This window comes from Alligator mississippiensis, chromosome 6 (assembly GCF_030867095.1).
Source record: "Alligator mississippiensis isolate rAllMis1 chromosome 6, rAllMis1, whole genome shotgun sequence".
NCBI lineage: Eukaryota > Metazoa > Chordata > Crocodylia > Alligatoridae > Alligator > Alligator mississippiensis.
The window spans coordinates 46995004-47004675 of NC_081829.1; positions in this window are offsets into that span (position 1 = coordinate 46995004).

The following is a 9672-nucleotide window of genomic DNA, read 5'->3' on the forward strand; positions in this document are numbered from 1 at the left end:
TGTGCACTGAACTTCTGTTGTGTTACAGATTTGAACTGGAATCTGATCACTTACACCAGTTTGTGTGTAATTACTGTCCCTAGCCTCAATGCATAACTTTAAACACAATTCATGTTTTTTACTTCTTTTCAGGTTCTTAAAGTTAGGCATAAGTTGAAACATTTTTCTAAATCAGAGCCATAAAGAAGTTGACAAGTTTGACTACTTTGAAGGCATCATAAAATTAAGTACTGAACATGATTTTTTTTTTTTAACCTATAACTGTAGCTGACTAGGAGTGCCTATACACATGCATCAAGGCCGCTCCATGGCAAAGTAATTGATTAGAGGAACACTGATTAATCGAGTCTACTGGAGTGTGGTAATTATCGTACTCCAACATCACATGTATCGGCATCTTCACACTGAAAAACGGAGGCTGGGGTACTGTAACTAAAGCTTTAGTTAACTAAATCTGACAGGATGGGGTCTAGTCTTCTAGGGCATTTATATACATGCTCCAGGAGTAGGGTGTGCTTCAATTAGAGCAGCTCTTAGAGATAAAAATAAGATAGCATGTGTGTGAATAAGGAAAAAAAACAGGCCAGGAATATCTTCAGCAGTTGAACAATTTGATCTTTTCACTTGTTACCTCACTAACTTTTACACAACAGGTATATTTTGCAGGTCCTGGGTCTGATTCAGGGATACACTGATGTCTGAATCAGATCCATGACCTGTAAGTATTAGTTAACAAGTACTATATTATTAACACTAGGCTTATCATTCTTTTTTATTCTGAGTCAAAATTTAATGTCTAGATAGTTCAGAGTTGTCAACTGCAGGTGCTTACCACTTGTGATAAATCAGCCAGTTTTCATTTACATACTTAAATATGGATTCAAGAGCTACTTAGATTTTAAAGCCTTTTTTGGCTGCAGTCCCTACTCAGTAGAACAACCTACACCTGTCATGACACAAACAGCTAGGGGAAAATGGAAGAGGAGGAAACCAAATATGTATCTTGATAGCATTGTTTCTTTCCTGTCACTTATCTATTATGGGTGAAATATCATAGTGAGATTTAGGTGGGATCTGAATGGGGAAAATAAGGTGGCTTTGTGAACATGTTTGAGGGTAGCACTATAAATTAGAGCTAGGAGAAATCATAGGATGATAGAAAAATGCTTCCTTGCTATTTTCTGTATCATATCTGATCTGTGTATCTAGGATTTAAATCTTCAGCTGCCTATCTAATAAATTTTTGAAAATTAAAGTCTCTTTACAATATTAAATGTCATCTGCATTGAGGTAACCAGCTTCACCCTGTAAAAGGTGATGGCTAATGTCTGGGCACAAATACATAATCCCAAAATTTGCTCTTAAAAATATATCTTCAATGGAATCTTCAAGGGACTCCCCAGAACTTCCCAAGATGCCCGCAACTTCTGGGGAATTGCCCTTTTAGAATTGGATGCTGAGTACCTCTGGGAATATGCTACGCTTCAAGAAGCCTGGAATTCCAGAGTGTCTCCAGAGTTCATGACTCTTTCTGTGTTTCTCAGGGTTCCCATACTTCTGTCATAGAATAGATAGCTTAGAAATCCAGCCTGTAGCCATGCTTTTCAGGATTTTAGCTTCGTTGTGCAGAGCAGAGAGACTTTTCTGCTGGTAAGAAGCCACCTCACAGGATGGAATTTTGGCAAGAAGAATGCTAATGGAAAGAGCAAGTGAGCAGCCAGTTATGTAATAAATGTGGAAGCCAACATGGCCCCAGGCTTCCTGATGAATTTGGAAAGTTCTGTTGTAACTGTAACAAGAGAAACCATTTTGCTGGGTGCTCCAGATCCCAAACACAAAAATATCAAGTATATACAGTTGAGAGCATGCCAGAAAAACCTGTATGGTAGAATCAAGCAAAACCAATGAGAGGGACAGGATTTTGCTAAAAGCGAAAGGAACAACGGTTTCATTTAAACTGGACGTCGGAACTCAACATTTCAGAGCATAAATACAGAAAATTAAAATTGAAACCAAAAGTGAATCCAACAAATATATAAATGACTTGCTATTCAGGAACAATTATACCAGTGAAAAGGAGTGGCATTGCTAACATCCAATACAGAAAATGAGCATATATTCATTAGCTATCCCTCGATACAAGGAGAATGTCTGCTGTGGGGGGAGGGGGATAGTGAGGGATTACTGGTGAGTTTGAAAGTGGCTAAGGAGTCCAATCTGTGGTCTGCAATTTTTTCTACAGATATGACAAGTGATGCCCGGGGGGAAGGAGGAGGGGGAGGAAAGAGGGTACAACTGTTGGCCAAGAGGTTTTGTGCTTTCCTTCCTCCTCTGCCATTTCTTGGCTTCCTGAGCAAGATGGTTCTCTTCAAAGTGGGCTGTAGCTTGATGTATGGTGTGGCACCACTGAGACCTGTTACCAGGCAGCATTTCCGAATTTGTAGGGTCATCTTACCATGATTAAGTTGAGAGAAGAGGACGTGCTTCAGAGACAAGTGCCAGCCACCTGCACACAGTGGCCAGCCCAGCAAAGTTGATGTTTCATGATTTTTGCCTCAATTCTGGTTATGTTAGCTACAGAAAGGACACTGGCATTGGTGCAGTGCTCTTCCCATCTAATGGTCTCCCTGAGGCAACTCCAATGGAACCATTCCAGGCACTTAAGATGGTTTCAATATGTCACCCATGTCTCACACCCATAGAGGAACATGGGAATACCCTCTGCACTGTAGACCAGGATCTTAGTTTCCATCTGCAGATCTCGGTCAGCAAAGACACAGCGAAGCAGGTTTCTGAAGGATATGCTGGGACAGTAGATCCTATGTTCAATGTCTACATCAAGACTGACTGACTAGGAGAGATAGCTGCCAAGGAATGGGGAATGCTCATCATTTTCCAGGGGTTCTCCACCAATGCTAATTTGGGGGGGAGGGACAGTTTGGGCTGGGGCAGGCTGATAGAGCACCTTGGTCTTCCCAATGTTAAGGGAAAGTCCCAGGCTGTGATAGGCACCGAAGGTCAAAGGTGGACCACAGATTGGTTTTAGTATGCACAAGGATAACAGAGTCATCAACGTACTGAAGGTCAGTGATACCAGTCTTGATAATTTTCATTTTGCTGTAAGGGTGCCAGAGGTTGAAAAGCTAACTGTGCATTTGATACTCTACCCCAATTCTGGGAGGAAAGTGGTCACAGAGGAGAATCAAAATCACACCAAGATAAATGGAGAAAGGGCTTGACATGATGACACAGCCCTGCTCGACACCAGTACCTATGGTAAATGGGTCCATGTCTGTTCCATTGCAAAGGACTGCGGTGGTCATCCCATCATGGAGTAGCCTGAGGAATAATGCTGAACTTCAGTGGACAACCATGAGCCAGCACCTTCCATAAGGCTTCATGATTGATGGAATCAAAGGCCTTGGTTAGGTCAATGAGTGCCATAAACAGCTCCTGGATCAGTGGTACCCCAAGACGGTCTAAAGCCACACTGGGATTCTGCAAGGACATTTTCAGGAAGGGGGATAAGGCAATTCAGAAGAAGCTAACCTATTTAACAATTTCTTTGCTTCCATTTTTCTGAGCAGGGACTGGGTCAGCCCTCCCACCGGGACCCCCATAAGCCCCAGGGGAGGTACGCCTAGGCCTAGGGTCAGAGAGGACCTAGTCAGGGAACTTCTGGAGGGACTGGACGTATTTCAATCAGCAGGTCCTGACGACCTCTACCCCAGAGTGCTGAGGGAATTAGCAGAGGTCATTGCGGGACCCCTGGCACAGCTTTACGAGCACTCGTGGTGCTCTGGTTAGGTGCCGGAGGACTGGAAAAGGGCCAATGTGGTCCCCATTTTCAAAAAAGGGCGGAAGGAGGACCCAGGAAGCTATAGGCCAGTTAGTCTTACCTTGGTCCTAGATTTTTGAGAGAATTATCCTGGTGCAGGTCCGTGAGGGGCCAGCAGGAGAGTTTATGCTTAGGGGCAACCAACATGGGTTCATTAGAGGCAGGTCCTGTCAGACCAACCTGGTAGCCTTCTATGACCAGGTCACAAAATCCTTAGACACAGGGGTAGCAGTGGACGTAGTCTTTCTGGACTTTAGGAAGGCCTTTGACACCATCTCTCACCCCATTCTCATTAAAAAACTAGGAGACTGTGGTGTCAATACCTACACAGTCAGAAGGGTCACTAATTGGCTGGAGGGCCACACCCAGAGAGTGGTAGTGGACGGGTCTTATTTGACCTGGAGGGATGTGGGCAGTGGGGTTCTGCAGGGCTCAGTCCTTGTGCCTGCACTGTTAAACATCTTCAGCAGCGACTTGGATGAGGGGGTAAAAAGCACCCTGTTCAAATTTGTAGATAACACTAAGATGTGGGGAGAAGTAGGCATGCTAGAAGGGAAGAATAGGCTGCAAATCGGACCTAGACAGATCACAGGGGTGGGCGGATGAGAACAGGATGGGTTTCAACACTGACAAGTGCAAGGTACTGCACCTGGGGAGAAAGAACCAGCAGCATACATACAGACTGGGGAACTCCCTTCTCATCAGTGCAGAGGCAGAAAATGATCTTGGAGTCATTATTGATGCCAAAATGAACATGGACCAACAGTGTGGGGACAAAGTCGGGAAGACCAACCGTACCTTTTCATGCATCCACAGATGCATCTCAAGCAGGTCCAAGGAGGTGATCCTCCCCCTCTATATGATACTGGTCAGGCTGCAGTTGGAATACTGTGCCCAGTTCTGGGCACTGCACTTCAGGAAGGATGTGGACAACATGGAGAGGGTCCAGAGGAGGGCCACCCACATGATCAGGGGTCAGCAGACCAGGCCCTACGAGGAGAGGCTAAAGGACCTGAACCTGTTCAGCCTCCACAAGAGAAGGCTGAGGAGGGATCTAGTGGCCATTTACAAAATAGTCAGGGGGGACCAGCAGGCAATGGAAGAGTCCCTGTTCCCCTGAGCACTACCAGGAGTGACAAAAAATAACGGACACAAGCTGGCAGAGGGTAGATTCAGGCTACATATCAGGAGGCGCTACTTCACTGTCAGGGTGGCTAGGATCTGGAACCAAATTCCAAATTAAGTGGTGCTGGTTCCTACCCTGGGGTTCTTTAAAAGGAGGCTGGATGAATACCTTGCCAGGATCGTTTGACCCCAGTACTCTTTCCTGCCATGGCAGGGGTCAAGACTTGATGATCTGCTCAGGTCCCTTCCAACCCTACCAACTATGAAACTATGAAAGGATGCGAGTAAGAATCTTCTCAGCAGTGGAGAGGAGGTCAATGCCTCAGTAGTTCCCACACACTGACTTGGTCCCTTTTCTTGAAGATAGCCACAATATTGGCATTGTGTATTGTGGCAATGTCTGTATTTATGCAATGTTGGCAGAGGTGGAACTTCCTCATTAACCCATATTTTGATGAGAAGTTGGTGAAATTTTTCCACTAGTGCAGTTCCACCAGCTTTGAAGACCTCTGCAGGGATGCCATCTGCACCTGGAGCTGTATTATTCTTGGTCTGAGTGATAGTATTCTAGGCTTCTTTGAAGGATGGAGGATCAGCAAGAGATTCTATTGCTAGGTGTTGAAGGATGGACTCGATGGTGGCAGCTGAGACCTTGGATTTACACTTGAGTAGAGTCTTGAAGTGCTCCTTCCAGGGTTGCTTGATGGATACATTGTCCATGAGAAGGGTGGAGCTGTCCTGGGATCACAAAGGGGTTGGGCCATTGGAACGTGGCCCATGGATAGCATTTATTGCTTGAAAGAAGTGTCTCATGTCATATTTATCAGTGAAATTCCGGATCCTCGGGGCCTTCACTTGCCGCCACTTTTTCTTGATGTCCCATAGCTTCCTCTGAACTACAGTTTTAAGCTGGTGGTAAGCCCCTTGTTTTTGCTGGTTGGAGGGTTCATTTTTCCAACTGCAGAACATGGCTCTCTTCTGATGGATAAGTGCTAGGATTTCCTCATTGTTATCATCAAACCAATCTCGGTGGCGGTAAGTGGAGTATCCAATTGATTCACCACATGCCTTATGATTAACATTCTTAAGCTTCTCCCAATGTGCCTGGATGCTCTTGTCAACAGGTAGGTCAGAAAGCCTCTCAGTAAGGAGTTGCTGAAGAGCCTCACATCTAGCTTGGTCTTGGAGTGCCTTAATGTTAAATCTCTTCCACATTCCTTTCAGTGGTATACAGTGTTGTGGTGCAAGCTGCATGCCCACGATTGATCTGAATAAACAGTGATCAGTCATCTGCACCTCTCATGACTCAGATGATATGGCCAGGCTGTGGTATGATCACAGGCTCTGACAATAATATAATTAAGAAGGTGCCAGTGATTGGGGCATAGATGTTTCCAAGTTGTCTTATATTTGTCATACAAACTCCTATACATTGTAGCTAGGTGGGTACAATGGTTGCTAGGGAAATGACACCATTTTGGAGTCTGGCAGCTTGTGAGTATCTCAAACTACCACATTTACCCAAATCCAAGATGACTTTGAATTTAAGACCCCTCCTAGTAATTATATTCTAGGCATAGGAAATTTATAAATTTATTATAATTTTCCTTGTCTGGGATCTAGTAAATTCATCCCCTCACCCTGCCCAACTGCAGCAGGACAAGCAGAGGCAGTGGTGCTATTTTTCCTGCCCCTTGTCACCTATCCACTGCCCAACTTGCCCAACAGCTCTCTGCCTCCTTGGGTACCTGTCCATCCCACTCCTGTCCTCCCTACTGTGCCTGTATCCCCCTAATCTGTCCCCCAGCCATTTGCCACCCTGATACCTGCCCCTCCACCTTGCTCCCTGACACTTTCCACCTGCTGCCTGCTCCCACACCACTTGCCTGGCCCCCTGCACCTGCCCTACTACTTGGCCTCCTTGCCACTTGCACCCCCCATCTACCTCCCCAATACCTGAGCTTTGTGATGTCAAACTCCTAGCACCTGGCCTCCCCCACCACTTGTCCCCCTCCCACCTGACACCATGCCTGCCACCCCCTACTACCTGCCCTCATTGCTTAGCCCCCTGACTCCAGTGCTCCTGCTGTCTCTCCCCACCCCACAGCAGCAACAGAGGTTGCAGGGAGTGGGCTGTGGGGAGCAGAGTAGGATGGAGGAGGAGGGGGCAGGTAGTTGGAGGGGCAGCAGGGGGCAGGTGGTTGGAGGGGCAGCAGCCACAGAGCCATAGCCACTGCTCCATCCTGCCTGTACTAGAATCTAAGATGAGGGCCTTTTTTCCTCCATGTTGAATGGGGCAGGGGGAATCTTGTCTTGAATTTAAGTAAATACAGTAGTTAAGTGTGTGCTTGCAACATGAGAGACAACATTCATGCCTCCTGATGATCCCCCCTGGCCATCATGCCCCAATTCCAGACAACTTTCTTAGGCAGAAACCAAATGTTTCAGAGCACAAGATGCAACCACATCCTTATGGGAAGACATGTACCTACAGACAAATGCAAACACTAACATGCAGAAAGAGGAAATTAGCCTTAGTATTCCAAAGCAAATGAATTTGTGCCATGTAAAGATGCATAGCTGCCGACAATTTAAATAAATCTGATTCCAGTATAAAAATGTATATCCATCATGACTTGGAGGGAAACTTCCCAACAAAAGCAAATCAGAAAATGGATCTGGTACTTTGTCAGTCTGAGAAGAAAGTGAAATCTCCCAAAAAAATCTGACTTGCAGAAAAGTGATGCAGAAATGGGAGAATAGGAAGCGTGTGGTAAAGACTCACTCCAGTAACTTCTCCTCTGTGGATGGGTGTTAATTGATTTTTGCTGGTATTGTTAAGGGGGTTGTAATGATAGAAGTTATAATTGAGACATCCCCTTAATGAGAAGCTGATAAAAGTTGGGAATTGGAAGATGGTCCCTCAGTTGGGTTAGTTGGTCAGAGAGACTAAAGGGCTGCAGAGGTTTGCCTACTAATCCACAAATAAAATTTGCTTTTAGTTTTTTTCATTCATGTATTCCTGTGTTGATTAAACCCAATGATCACTACAGACACCTTAACTATCAGCACACTCTTCAGTGTTGGGGTTTAGTGATGTTATTGCTTTCACTTCCTAGCACAATAACAGTAAGAGAAATAACTTCCTGCCAGTGGCTCCAGAGGAACCAGCACACCTCTGACTTCTAACCTGAACACATCACCCCCAGCCCTGCCTCACCAAAGGAATTCATGTATATCTGGAACAGATGCAGTTACAGCATTTTGATATCACTGCATCCCAGGTTCTTGGAGAACTTTTTATCAGGGGTATCCCCTGGAATTTGCACCAGCATTTGGCATCAATGCAACTCATCACAAACTTGGCCATCATTGAATGGGTCATAGGAACACTGGAGAAAACTGTTTACTTTGGAAGCTAATTAAATTTTTGGCCACTCAAGTTAAGACTGACCTCCAATGTATGAATTAATGTCATTTAAGCTGTAACCTACTAACAACCACAAGAGAAGCAACTAGATAGTTTCACATAAAAGCATCAAGCTGCCATCAGATAATAATTGTTACTGTTAACTTAGCCCTGATCCAAACAAGTTGATTAAAGGTAAAAAATAAATAAACCACTGCCAAAGTGTCCGCCATCCCCCTCTCGGGTTTGGCCCTTGGGTGCAGCACGGTTCTGCCCCAGAAGTTTCTCTGACCACCCTTCTGGAACCAAAGATAAGCATTTAGGGTCCTGAACACCGTGTTCCTGAAAATCTCTGTGAACGTTTCCTAAGAGTTTTGTGAATGTGGCACCCAGCCCCACCACCAGGGTGAGGCACCAGAAGTGTCTGTCCACCTGGATAGAACGGTTGGGCAACGCATTCACAACGACCCCTTATGGACTTCTGGGCCACACTGGGTAGCCCATGTCAACCACTTGCGCCACAGGAGAGTGGGCTGGGGGAAATTTTTCAAAGTCCCAGGTCAACCTGATTCTCCTGCAGGAGAACCCCGCCACTCCCAAGGAAGCACCTCAGCCTCCCTGAACCTTGAGCCAGTTACCAGGGTGAAGCTGGATTTGTGGCTGGGCTCCTGGAACTTCTGCCTGGCCTGGCCTGCCGGATCAGTCCCCATCCGGACCTCCAGGTTGATATAGCCTTATGGAAGGCTGCCCACGCCCCAGCTGCCCCAGCCCAGATCAGCCACCACCTGGTTCCACTTGGAGGGGGTCACTGGTCACCCACCCTGGGGCCCTGTATACCTGCTGGGACCCTTTGAGATGGCCCCGGCCTGCCCAGCCCTCAGGCAGGTCACCTGGGTGAAGCCGGAATTGTGGTCAGGCTCCTGGAACTGCTGCCTGGCCTGGCCCGGCCCGCTGGATCAGTCCCTTTCCAGACCTCTGGGTTGACATAGCCCTGTGGAGGGCTTCCTGGGCTCCTACCGCCCCGGCCCAGGTTAGCCACCTCTTGGAGGGGTTGCTGGGTGCTGACCATCAGCATGATAGGGGCATACAGTTGCTAATCTAAACCCTCCAAGAAGCAATTCTTTTTCTCTACTTTTGCTATTACAGTTGGCCTCTTATACAAACTGGACAATGTTTTACAGAAGGTGCCACATGGATACCAGATGGAAGGGTTGTTTTCCTTTTTAAATTAATTTCCTGAACAGTGCCACAAGAGACTTCAGTATGACTAAGTCAGTGCTGTTTTATGACTGTGGCACTA